The 9,199-nt window shown below is 37.0% G+C and overlaps 1 pseudogene across 1 annotated transcript; it reads left to right on the top strand.

Annotated features, from left to right (window-relative positions):
• The first annotated feature begins 4,663 nt into the window (after positions 1-4,663).
• LOC101012484 lies at positions 4,664-7,400 on the top strand (annotated as a pseudogene). The gene is made up of 2 exons (XR_641826.4): positions 4,664-5,662; positions 5,880-7,400. The product of XR_641826.4 is annotated as an acyl-protein thioesterase 1 pseudogene (transcript).
• Positions 7,401-9,199: the final 1,799 nt, after the last annotated feature.

The following is a 9,199-nucleotide window of genomic DNA, read 5'->3' as shown; positions in this document are numbered from 1 at the left end:
GATTTCCCATATGCTTTGAACCCAGGTTCCACTACTGTTAACGTCTTTTATAATCATAGTACAATATTGAAATCAGGAAATTAAATTTCATAAAATACCATTAATTGATCTGTAGGCCTTATAAGGATTTTGTCAGTTTTGTCACTAATGTCTTCTTCTGGTTCAGGATCCAATTCAGAATTCCATATTGCATTTAGTTGTCATGTCTCCTTTGTCTTTTTAATCTGTGGTAGTTCCTCAGTTTTTCCTTGTCTTCTACTACCTTTGCACGTTTGAAGAATATTGATCAGTTATTTTGTAGAATGTCCTTCCATTTGGGCTTGTTTAATGTTTTCTTATGATTATATTGAGATTATGCAGTTTTAGTAGGAATCTCACAGAAATGATGTTGTGTCTGTCTTAAGTCATCCTATCAGTGGTTCGTGATGTCAATATGTCTTATTATTTGTGATGTTAACCTTGATCGTTGGTTGAGGTGGTGTCTGCAAGGTTTCTCTACTACTTTAAAGTTATTATTTTAAACTTTGTAATTAAAAAGCATCTTGTGAGGAGAGGCTTTGAGACTATGTAAATATCTTGTTTCTAATCATACTTTTGCCCGCTAATTTTAGCATCTATATTGGTTGGCTAGGGCCACCATAACAGAATACCATTGATTGGCTTAAACAACAGAAATTTATTTTCTCACAGTTCTGGAGGTTGGGAGTCCTAGATCAAGGTGTCAGCAGGATTGGTTCCTCTCAAGGCCTCTCCTCTTGTCTTGCAGATGATCACCTTCTCACTGTATCCTCATATGGCCTTTTCTCTGAGTGTGCATCCCTGGTGTGTCTTCCTCTTCTTATGAGGACAGCAGTCATATCAGATTAGAGCCCATTCATATGACCTCACTTAACCTTAATTACTTCTTTAGTGGCCATATCTCCAAATATAGTCACATTCAAGGTTAGGGCTTCAACATAGGAATGGGGTGGGGGGTACCATTCCATCCAACAGCATGCATCAATAACTCTTGCAGGTAACAACTATTACTGTGGTCTTTGCCAAATGGTGATGTCTTTCAATTTACATCATTTCTTCTATATGTATTAATTATAATTCTACTTTAAGAAAGAGCTGCTCCTTAAATCTTTATTTATTTATTTATTTATTTATTTATTTATATCAGTATAGATTTCTTTCCTGTGGATTATAAACTGTTACTATTATTATTTTCTTGTTCAAATTGTTCCAGATTTTTCCACTTGAAACTCCTTCAAGTTACTTCCATGTCCTTTCGACATGCCCTCATCATTTTTTGAGCACTTCCTTACTTTCTGGCACCATAAGATGTTTCAGGCTTATCTTGTATTTTCCCTGCCCCAGTCCTGAGATAGTCATTCCTCTAAGTAGACCTGGTTTCTTTTGTGGAGAATTGTATTTAGAAATCAAGATGTGAGCACTAGGCGTGCTCATTGCTACTAGGGTGTCATTACTTCCTCATGCTCTCAGTAAACAGAGTTAGGGAATATATGCATATATGTTCATGCATGTATAACATACACCTATTCTATTTCTATACCTCTCCATATGTACATATATTTAAAACTATGAGTTCATACTGATAATTCCTTCAACACAGCACTACAGGGTTCCTTTTAGCCTTTCTCTTTTCTTTATTTGTAGTTCCATTTCCTAACAGTGAGAAACTTGATTCTCATTATTCATGATAAATTTAGGCATTTGCTAAGCCCTACTATACACATAGAGCAGTTTCAGAATTGCTAATCTAAATCCCTGTGGAAAACAATTTTGTAACTGGAGAACAACATACACCGTTTGCTGTCTTAACATACAGTATACAACCAATCTTGCTAACCAAAGTTACTTAGGTTAGTTCTTTTCTTTTCAGTGTGGTTATATTGTTCACTTGCAATACAGTTAGACTCATGTGTTACTGACTGTATTCCATTTTGAACTCTCCTTACATATTAGTTTTAATTTTTTAGGATATGCAAAGCATCAACATAGTTCTAAAAGCCAGAACTAACCAAAAATATATACACATACAAGTGTCACTTTAATGTCTATTACATATTCCCCATTCCCTCAATTTTTTCCACTCTCTTACCATGCACCTCCTGTAGTTACCCAATCTCCTCAGTTTCTTGTTTATCCTTTCTGTATTTCTTTTGCACAATTGGGCAGATACATGTATATTTTCTTATATCCTCTTCTTTTTTACATGAAGAGTAGCATGCTACTCTTTTGTACTTTCCCATGTTTTTTGTTTCACTCACCATTGTCTTGGAACTCACTCATTAGCTTTCTCATTCTTTTTTTTTTGTTTACATTTGCATAGTACTTCCTCATGTAAATGCTCCATTTATTTATTCAACCACTCACCTATGTATCAGCATTTGGTTGTTTCCAATATTCTGTGATTACAAATGATGCCACAATAAATAACCTTGTTGCATATGTATTTTTGTTTTGACAAACATACATCAGAAGAAATATTGCTGTATCAAAAGGTAACTTGCATATGCAATTCTGTACATATTGTTAAATGTCCCTTCAGAAGGATTGTACGAATTTGCATGCCCACCAATAAAGTATGAGAGTGCCTGTTGCCCATAGCCTTGCAAACACAGTTTGTTCTTACACTTTTAAAGTTTACCAATCTGACAGGTAGGAAATGGCATATCAGTGTTGCTTTATGTTGTATTTCTGTAATTATGTGAGTCTGAACATTTTTCATATGTTTAAGGGCCATTTTTAGAACTTCTTTGTGAGTTGTCTGTTCATGTCTTTTTTCAATTATTCCATCGATTTTTTTGCCCTTTGTTCTTCAAGTATTTTTAAGATTAAAAAAATGCTTATTGTGGTAAATAGGTATAACACAACATTTACTGTCCCAGCTATTTTTAAGCACATAATTCAGTGGCATTAAGTACATTCACAATGTTGTGCAACTATCACCACTATCTGTTTCTAAGACTTTTCCATAATCCCAAACAGAAACTCTGTAACCATTAAACAATAACCCCTTATCCCCCACTTCCTTCAATACTATTTATTAATAAGTGTGTTCTTTCTCTACTGATTTATAATAGCATCTCATTTACATACCAAGACCCTACAAATGCTTGATTGTGACTACTCTTTTGTACTTTCCCATGTTTTTTGTTTCACTCACCATTATGTCTTGGAACTCACTCATCAGCTTTCTTATTCTTTTTTTTTTTTTTTTTTAAACATTTGTGTAGTACTCCCTCATGTAAATGCTCCATTTATTTATTCAACCACTTTCTAAAATTGCCTTGATTTTATATACATATTACCAATTTAGAACGTAATCTTGGAAGAAGCAAACAGTTTACTAGGCTCAAAGAATTTTTGATAGAAAGGGGCTTCAGAAATCATTGAGGTCAGTTTTCAATGGCATCTCACCATTTTTTGTAGATGAAACTAAAACCCTTCGCTTTAGTTCAAGAAGTTCCTCATGATCTGATCCATGCCTGGCTCTCTAGCGTTTAGTCCTGCCTCCTTCCTCCTATATCCCACTGAATTTCTCACCTTTTCTCCTCCTCCACAATGCCGTTTCATGCCTCCAGACCCTCACACGTGCAGTTGCATCTGCCCAGAACCTCATTCCTTCTTCTGAGTGGCTTAGCATTCTGATCTCATGTCACTTTTAATAGGAAACCTCTGACCTTTTCACTTGAGCCAGAACCTCCGCTCTTGGACTCTTGCAGTAGCCAGATATACTATAGTCATGGTCTCATTGTGCTATATTATAATTGTGGGTTTACTTGTCCATCTCCCCCACTAGAATATGAGTTCAGTGAGGCCAAGGATGGCCTTAAACTTGTGTTCTTTTTTTATCACTAGATACAAAGAAAGCTTGATAAATACATACAAGTGCATCTAGGCTTGGCTTAAATTCTTCAAGTAACAGTTTGCTACCTCAAAGAAAACCTGTTACATTTTTACATTATTTGAAAGTTCTTCCTCACAGCAAGCTGAACTCTGCCTCCCGGTAATTTCTAACCACTTGTCCTTGTTCTGTCCTTAGGGACTAAATCTCTTATTAAAGGACAGCGATCTGCTCCCCAAACTGGGCTTTGGCCAGGGACACAGCTGTAACTAGTAGTTCTTTTTGAAACAATTTAGGACTGCTTGTTTTGGGTATGAATTCTTCTTTTTCAATGAATATTTTATTCAAGGTAAGAAAAAAAGTTGAGTTTCTTGTAAAGTGTTTCAGTCTGTTATGCTATTTTAGTGTGTCCCCCAAATCTGTTTTCCTGAAAACATTTTGCTACCTTAATTCAAGCAAAGTAGTTACATTCAGCACATTATTTGTCACTTCAGTGATGACAGTTACCCTTTCCCTCCACCTTTTCATGCAGACTCAATGGATTTCATTGGATTCTTTGTTCTCTGTTCTGGGCATTCTGTTTGCTAGCAGTTCTGTGCACTATCATGTTACTGCTCAGTGCCCCAGCCATTGGCTGAAGAGGCCTGGCCTAGATCTGCCTGTGAGTTCTGGTACCACATCTGCAAAGTTCTGTGGAAATGCTGCACCTTAGCACAGGCTAGAGTTTCTCAAAGGATCTTCTGCATTAGAATCTCCCAGTGAGCTGGTTAAAAATGCAGATTCCTGGACTCCTACTCTTGATCTTCCAGGTGAAAATCTGAGATGAGGCGTCTGGTGGGGCCGGTGGGGACTCGCCGCTCCCACGCCCTTGGGCTGCGGCCGGGTGCCCGCTCTTCCTTCCGCTTGCGCTGTGAGCTGAGCCGGTGTATGTGTGGCAATAACATGTCAACCCCACTCCCCGCCATCATGCCCGCCGCCTGGAAGGCCACTGCTGCGGTGATTTTCCTGCATGGATTGGGAGATACTGGGCACGGATGGGCAGAAGCCTTTGCAGGTATCAGAAGTTCACATATCAAATATATCTGCCTGCATGCGCCTGTTAGGCCTGTTACATTAAATATGAACATGGCTATGCCTTCATGGTTTGATATTATTGGGCTTTCACCAGATTCACAGGAGGATGAATCTGGGATTAAACAGGCAGCAGAAAATATAAAAGCTTTGATTGATCAAGAAGTGAAGAATGGCATTCCTTCTAACAGAATTATTTTGGGAGGGTTTTCTCAGAGAAGAGCTTTATCTTTATATACTGCCCTTACCATGCAGCAGAAGCTAGCAGATGTCACTGCACTCAGTTGCTGGCTTCCACTTCGGGCTTCCTTTCCACAGGGTCCTGTCGGTGGTGCTGATAGAGATATTTCTATTCTCCAGTGCCACGGGGATTGTGACCCTTTAGTTCCCCTGATGTTTGGTTGTCTTACGGTTGAAAAACTAAAAACATTGGTGAATCCAGCCAATGTGACCTTTAAAACCTATGAAGGTATGATGCACAGTTCGTGTCAACAGGAAATGATGGATGTCAAGCAATTCATTGATAAACTCCTACCTCCAATTGATTGACGTTGCTAAGAGGCCTTGTGTAGAAGTACACCAGCATCATTGTAGTAGAGTATAAACCTTTTCCCATGCCCAGTCTTCAAATTTCTAATGTTTTGCAGTGTTAAAATGTTTTGCAAATACATGCCAATGGCACAGATCAAATAATGTCTCCTCATGAGAAATTTATGATCTTTTAAGTTTCTATACATGTATTCTTTTTTTTTTTTTTTTTTTGAGACGGAGTCTCGCGCTGTGTCACCCAGGCTGGAGTGCAGTGGCGCGATCTCGGCTCACTGCAAGCTCCGCCTCCCAGGTTCACGCCATTCTCCTGCCTCAGCCTCCGAGTAGCTGGGACTACAGGCGCCCGCCACCACGCCCGGCTAGTTTTTTGTATTTTTAGTAGAGACGGGGTTTCACCATATACATGTATTCTTATAAGAAGATCCAGAATCTACTATATTAAAATAGATAAAGCAGGTAGCTTCTTTTTTCTCAAATGTAATTCAGCAAAATAATACAGTACTGCCACCAGTTTTTTTATTACATCATTTGAAAATTAGCAGTATGCTTAATGACAATTTGTTCAGGTAGAAATGAGCAGTTAAGATATAAACAATTTATGCATGCTGTGACTTAGTCTACGGATTTATTCCAAAATTGCTTAGTCACCATGCAATGTCTGTATTTTTATATATGTGTTCATATATACGTAATGATTGTAATGCATAGTAAGAATGAGGTGGTATTACATTATTCCTAATAATAGGGATAATGCTGTTCATTGTCAAGAAAGAGTAAAATTGTTCTCTTCAATTAATGGCCCTTTTATTTTGGGCTTTTATTTTCCCTGATATTATTTCTACTTAATACTCTTTTCTCTCAAGAAAAAAAAAAGTTTGTTTTTTCTTTATTGTTCTTCATGGCAGACCAAGTATTGCCTCTCTGCCATAGACAGCTACTGTCAATACATGCTATAATTTGACATTCTGGGTCACAGATATATGGTATTTAAAATCTATTTATGCTTTATAGAGAAACCAGACATTAAAACTTCATGCACTACTTATTTCAAATTACTGTACCTTATCCAAATTTACACCTAGCTATTAGGATCTTCAACCCAGGTAACAGGAATAATTCTATGGTTTTATTTTTCTGTAAACAACTGAAAGAATGATTAGATCATATTCTAGTATGTTCTGAAATATCTTTAAGACTGATCTTAAAAACTAACTTCTAAGATGATTTCATCTTCTCATAGCATACAGTTTACTTTGTACACATGTTTGAAACCAACTACTGTAGAAGATGAGGAATCTATTGTAATTTTTTGCTTTATTTTTATCTGCCAGTGGACTTATTTGAAATTTTCACTTTAGTCAAATTATTTTTTGTATTAGTTTTTCGTGCAAACATAAAAATAGCAATCATTTTAAATTGTCAAAATTTCCAGATTACTGGTAAAAATTATTTGAAAACAAACTATGGGTAATAAAGGCTAGTCAGAACCCTATACATAAAATGTAGTTACCATGCAGATTAATATGTAGCAAAAATGTATGCTTGATATTTCTGAACTGTGTTGATTTTTCTGCTGTATTCCAGCTGACCAAAACAATATTAAGAATGCATCTTTATAAATGGGTGCTAATCGATAATGGAAATAATTTAGTAATGGACTATATAGGATGTTAATAATGAAGCCATATGTTTATGTCTGGATTTTAAAATTTTAAACAATCATTTACTATGTAATTTTTCTTTACCTTGAAGAACATAAACTGTTAGTTCTACAAATCAGCAAGATATTATTTATGGCAAGAAATATTCCGTTGAAATGTTGTGCTGTAACATGGGAAAATGTAAATGTTTTTCATGGTTTCTATCAATGTGAAATAAAATTTAATTCTGACTTAAAAAAAAAAAGAAAATCTGAGATGAGGCCTCATAGTGCATATTTTAAGAAGCCTCTGGATGATTCTCATACAAACTAAGGTGAAGAACCACTGTCCTAGATGTTGGCAAAATAATCACCAAATACACCATCAGTCATCTGTTCTGGATATTCATTTATATCTACGTAGACGCAAACCTGTATCAATGTCCTATCTACTCATTTTCCTTTTTTTCTCAATTATAATCTCAGTGATGGCAGAGATCCTATCTATTTTGGTCATTGTAGCCCCACTGCCCAGGATAGTGCATGGCACATAGGTGCTGTTGAATGAAAGCACAGGAAGCAAACATGTCTTTCTCATTGATCCTTCTAATACTGGGAGAGGCTATGGTGGAAATGAAGTGAGAGGCATGGGAACCAAAGAAGAAAACTAAAATGCATGTGATCACAGTGTATGGTGGACCCAGAGCTCTGGAGAAAACCCTCCCATTAGTTAGTTCTGTAGGTGCAAGATCTTCAGGTCATTCTTTTTGACTGTAGCAGGCTGAGCAGCTGTACCTTGAAGAGACAGAGACTCCAATATGAATTCCTCCCTCCACACCAACCTCAATGTCTTTGGAGTTTGAGGAATGAGGGAAAGGCAAGATATGACAAGGGATTGCATTGTCATATAATCAGTCATCACTCAAATAAATTAAAGCCTCAAGGAATTTTAATAATAATGGCTGTAATGATTACCTTGAGAAGGCAGGATATGGAGTTGCTATGAATCACACGACTGGGTTTATATTCTAACTCTTACTAGCTTAATTTCTCTTCACTTTCTTCATCAGTAAACGGAGATAACTTGATTATGTAATTCATGTGTGCTAGTTAAGGTAATGTCAGCTACCATACCATAGACATCCTCAAACCTCTTGGCTTACTAAAATTGAAGTTTATTACTAGATCACATAAAGTACAAATGGACATTCTGGTCTGGTGAGTGGCTCCTCTCCACATGGTGATTCGGGGACCCAGGCTCTGTCTATATTGTAGAGTCCTCAGCTAGAACCTCTGCATTCAGTCAACAGACAGAGGAAGAGAAAGTGAGAAGGCACACCAGCTCCTAAACCACTTTGGCATGAAAGTGACACGTGGCCATTTCTAGTCACATGGCCAATCTAGAAGCAAGGGAATATGAGACATGTAGTTTAGTTGTGTGCTCAAGAAGAAACATGTATCACTTTTTGTTTCATTACAAGCAATCACAAAACTTAGTAGTTTCAAACAACAGCCCTTTATGTAACTCACAATTCTGTGGGGCAGCAATTTGGGCTTGGATTAGCTAGGAAGTTATGCTGATCCCAGTCAGACTCACTTGATCTCAGCAAGGCTTACTCATGGCAAATGTGGTCAGCTACCATGTTGGCTGAGGACTGGTTCATATAGGATGGCCTTATCTGGAAAAGCATGTCTTTATTCCATTTGTCTCTCACTCTCCAGTAAGCTAGGCCAGTCTTGTTTATATGGCAGGTAGGCAGACTCCCAAGGGCAAGAGCAAAAGTCTGCAAAGCCTGTTGAGGCCTAAGCTTGTAACTCACACAAGGTAGCTTCTCTCACATTATTGTCCAGAATCAAGGAGTAGAGATATATAAGCTGCAAAGAATTGTGGCCATTTTTGCAACCTATCAAAAAGAGGAAATATGTTTAATTAAACAGGTGGTCTATAACTTGTTAACAGAGTATGTGACATCACAGTAAGTTCCCAATAGATTATTTTCATTATTATTGTTATCATTTATTGAATATCTACTATATGTTAGGCTCTGTACTTGGCAATTTATATATATTATTTAATTACTACA

The sequence above is a fragment of the Papio anubis genome, chromosome X (assembly GCF_008728515.1).
Source record: "Papio anubis isolate 15944 chromosome X, Panubis1.0, whole genome shotgun sequence".
In the NCBI taxonomy this organism is placed as follows: Eukaryota; Metazoa; Chordata; class Mammalia; order Primates; family Cercopithecidae; genus Papio; species Papio anubis.
The sequence above is the reverse complement of the archived record's forward strand: the minus strand, read 5'-3'. Positions and strand labels throughout refer to the sequence as shown.